Source organism: Orycteropus afer, unplaced genomic scaffold (genome assembly GCF_000298275.1).
Source record: "Orycteropus afer afer isolate SDZICR_OR568_19922 unplaced genomic scaffold, OryAfe1.0 scaffold00297, whole genome shotgun sequence".
NCBI classification, from domain to species: Eukaryota; Metazoa; Chordata; class Mammalia; order Tubulidentata; family Orycteropodidae; genus Orycteropus; species Orycteropus afer.
In genome coordinates, this window is record NW_006921884.1 from 1,425,418 (window position 1) to 1,430,421 (window position 5,004).

Consider the following 5,004-nt stretch of genomic DNA (forward strand, 5'->3'; position numbering starts at 1 on the left):
CTGCGATGATGAGCTCAAGTATAGCAGGGATTGTGGGGCTGGCGCGGGATCGGGCAGTGTTTCTTTCTGCTGTGCATGGGGTCACTATGAGTCGGAAATGACTCAACGGCACTTAACAACAACAACAATATATGTTGTTAAAGTATTAACCCCTGTACCTGTGAATGTGATCCTGTTTCATAATAGGCTTTGTTCTTTTTTTTCTCTTAATGAGGTCATTCTAGTGTAAGGTGGATCCTAAACTCATTACATTTTCAGTGTTACCTTATAAAGAGAAGTACAGGCAAAGAAAGACACACACAAGATGAAGACAAAGGCAGATGCATCTAAAAGCCCAAGAATGCCAAGGATCACAAGAAGCTACTTGTAACTAAAAAAAATGAAAAATGATACCCTCTCAAAAAAAATAATAAATAAATAACAGATGAATAATATTAAATGTAAATGTTATAAAATCCTAATTAAAAGGCAGAGATTTTATAATTGTGTAAAAAATTAAAAACCAACTATATGCTGTGCACAGGAAACCCATTTTAAATATACAGGTAAACAGCTTAAAAGAAAACTTACAGGCAAAAGGTAATCAAAAGAACACTGAAGTGGCAATTTTAATGTCAGATAAAATAGACTCTACAGCAAAGAATATTACCAGGGATAAAAGGAGTCATCAATTAATTAATTAAAAGGAAATAACATCTTAAATATTTGTGTATTTAATAACAGCTTCAAAATACATTAAGCAAAACTAATAGACCTAGATGGAGAAATAGATAAAGCCAAAAGTAGACTCAGAGATTTCAGAATTTATCTCTTAATAATTAATGAAACAAAAGGGCAGAAGTCAGTCAGAACATAGAACATTTGAATAATACTATGAACCTACTCCACCGCTCATCTGTCTTGTTTGTCACACTTTGGTGGTATGTGTGTTGCTGTGAGACTGGAAGTTATGCCACCAGTATTTCAAATACCAGCAAGGTTACCCATGATGGACAGGTTTCAGTGGAGTTTCCAGAGGAAAACAGACTGGAAAGAAGAATGGAGCCATCCACTTATCAAAAAACTGGCTGCTGAAAACCTTATGAATTTTCATAATGTGAAACACTCTCTGATATATAACAGGAAAACTTTATGAATAGCTATGAAACACTGTTTAACATCGTGCCAGAAGATGAGTACCTCAGGTTGGAAGGTTGGAAGACACTCAAAATATAACTGAGGGAGAGCTGCCACCCCAAAGTAGAGTCAACCTTAATGGTGTGGACAGAGTAAAGGTTTTAGGACCTTCATTTACTGATGGGGTATGACACAAAGTGGAAGGAAACAGCTGCAAATTTTCATTAATAATTGGAACATGGAATATATGAAGTGTGAATCTAGGAGATTTGGAAATTGTCAAAATGAAATGGAATGGATAAATATTGATATGGTAGGCATTGTTGTTGTTGTTGTTGTTATTTGCCGTGAGCTGAAATTGACTGGTATTGGCCATTTTGAATCAGACAATCATATGCTCTATTATGCTAGGAATGACCAGTTGAAGAGGAATGGTGTTGCATTCATCATCAAAAAGAACATCTCAAGATCTATCCTGAAGTACAATCCTGTCAATGACAGGATAATATTCATATACCTACAAAGAAGACCCACCAGCCACTCCTCGGAAGGAAGGTTGGGCATTCCTACTTCCGTAGTGATACTGCCTCGGAAACCCAAGGAGGGGTCGCTATGAGTTGGGGCCGACTCGATGGCAAATAACAACAAACAACACAAAGAAGACCAGTTAAAAAAATAAAATGATCAATATCAGGATTGAGGAAGGTAATATCATAAAAGTTTCTACAGAAATTAAAATAATAACCAGGGAATGTTATTAACAACTTTATGCCAATAAATTAAACAATTTAAATGAAATGGAAATATTCAGATGAAAGAGTCAAGTTACCAAATCTCATTCCTAAAGAAAAAGATAACTGAATTGCCCTATGTCTATTATTCAAGTTGAATTTGTACTTAAAAACTTTCCTACAGAGAGAACTCTTGGCCCAGATGACTTTATTGTAGAGTATGTGAATATCAGGAGGCAGGGACAACTAGAAGACTATCTTAATATTATGGGGACTATTTATGAATGGTAAGATAGATTTGGGACAATTTTCAGCTTTCATTGTTCTAATTTTAAATATTGCTGGAAGGAATATGCATCATTTTTAGGAAAGAATTATTAAAATAATAAAATCATCATTCTTTTAGAAAATTAAGATTAGAAAACCAAGTTAGCAATCTTATGAAGGTCAGTGGATAAGAGTATTTTAGTAAGTAGTAAGTGATCAATGATAAATTGAGCAGGAAGGATGATAAGCAAGCGGTTGAAAAGGGACATTTGGTTTGGTAATTGGGAGATCAGTATAGCTTCTGTAAAGTGGAGATGGAAACGCCAGATTACAGGGTGCTAAGCACTGAATGAGTGTGAGGCAGTGGAGAAAATTTGTCAAACCACCTATTTGAGAAATTAGGCTCTGAAAGGATGGTATCTGTACCACACTATAACTGTGGGAGGGATTGGAAAATTGTTACAACTTTACTCCTAAACCAAAAATAACTGGGATGCTGAAGGAAAGCTATTTAATCAATTCTTATAATTGTTAGAAAAAGAAAATGGAGAGATGAAGCCAAAACCAACAAAAGAACTGGAGATGAGGATATGAAATAGAAAACAATTCTATCTTCAAAAAAATAAGCAAGATAACACTTGTCCTGAAAGCGAGTGAAGTAATTTTTTCCTACAAAATAAGATACTATAAAGAATTTTTTTAAAAGACATCTTAAAAGCAATCAATTAAATGTAGAAAATAATGTGATCAAAGTAAACTTACTATATCATTAAGATTTATATTCTTTACAAGATTGCTTTTCATACATTATCCAAATAAATCTGCTTTCCAAAATCTATCTGAATAATTTCAAATTGTCCTTTAAATATGTTACTGGAGATGCATTGAAAATCACATCCCCCACCAGATCCTTAAGAGTGATTATCCTCTAGCTTCAATTTTTAAACAGAAAATCAGTAAGCTGAAATGACTCATTGGCAGTGGGTTTGTTTGGTTTTGATATATAATAGTTTGGTTGTGGAGATTTAAAAGGCCAACTTAGTTGGGAGCTCTGGTAGCATAGTGCCTAAGGCACTCGACTGCTAACCAGAAGGCTGGCGGTTCAAACCCACCAGCCACTCCTCGGAAGGAAGATGGGGCAATCTACTTCTGTAGTGATACTGCCTCAAAAACCCAAGGAGGGGTCACTATGAGTCGGGTCCAACTCGACGGTACATAACAACAACAACAACAATTAATCACAAGTCTAATCATGTAACCCATCAGCCACTCCTTGGAAGGAAGGTTGGGCAATCTACTTCCGTAGTAATACTGCCTCGGAAACCCAAGAAGGAGTCGCTATGAGTCAGGTCCGAAACAACAACACATAACAACAGCAACAACAATCATGTTAAACTCCTACTATAAGCTCTTCATGGATTCCCATTGTCCTTGACGTAAAGAGAAAAACCTTAAGGCGGCATACAAGACCTTCATGAAATGGCTGTTAAACACCTTTCCTAGATTATCTTGCACCTTTCCCCACACCACTCAAAATTACATGTCATTAACTCTGCTTTCTTCTTCACTACATTGTGGTTGTTGTTACTTGCCATCAAGTTAATTCCATCCAACTCATGGTGACCCCATGAGAATTATGCTCCATTCAGTTTTCAAAGCTTTGACCTTTCAGAAGTACATTGCCAGATTTGTCTTCCAAGGTACCACTCGGTGAGTTTAAACTGCCAACTTTTCAACTAGTTGTCAAATGTCTAACTGTTTGTGCCACCTAGGAACTCTTTTCACCTGTGAAAAACTAAATCCATTGCCATCAAAGGACAGAGAAAACCCACTCCACAGGGAATTCAAGGCTGTAACAGTTTACTAAAGCAGACTGCCACATCTTTCTTCCACTGAGCAGCTGGTAGTTTCAAACAGCAGAAGTTCCAATTAGCAGCTGAGTGTTTAACAGCTATGCCACCAGGGCTTCTTTCTTCACTTATACTGCCCTAAATTTTACCTCTAAAGCATCATGCTTTTGCACTTATTCTTCCTGGTGGAATGTTCCTTTATCACTTTTGCCTGGTAGTAAATTCCAGCTCTTCTTTTCCCCATCTCAGCTCAAGTTGTTCAGTTAATGTTACTTCATGCCCACAGAGCTGTATTCTCTTCTTCAGAGCATTTACATAATTATAGGTATACATTCAGTATTACGAATATTTGAAAAATTTCAATCCTTTGATATTTTTGAGACTGTAAACTGAATGAGGGTTTTTTCCCCCATTCATAACTAAATCTACAGTCAACATTCTGTATGGAAAAATATCTCACAAATATCTCATGCATTGACTTCTCAGAGAGTTGAATATGTTAGTAGATAACAGCATGGACTTTATAATCAAAAAGATTTAGGTTCAAATCCTATCTCCCATATTACTACCCATATAACTTTGGGATGATTACCTAATCACTTCAGTATTAATTTTTTCATTTTTATAGTAGGAATAAAAATACCTAATTACAAGGAGCTCTGGTGGCACAGTACCTAAGACATTTGACTCCTAACCAGAAAGTTGGTGGTTCAAACCCACCAGTGACTTCATGGAAAGAAGACCAGGCAATCTACTTCTATAAAGATTTACCACCTCGGACCCAATAGAGGATGTTGTTGTTGTTGTTGTTAAGTGCCGTTGAGTCGTTTTCAACTCATAGTGACCCCATGCACAGCAGAACGAAACACTGCCTGATCCAGTGCCAGCCCCACAATCACTGCTATACTTGAGCCCATCATCGCAGCCACCGTGTCAATCCATCTCATTGAAGGCCTCCCCCTCTTTCGTCAACCCTCCACCCTACCAAGCATGACATCCTTCTCCAGGGAATGGTCCCTTCTTACAACATGACCAAAATA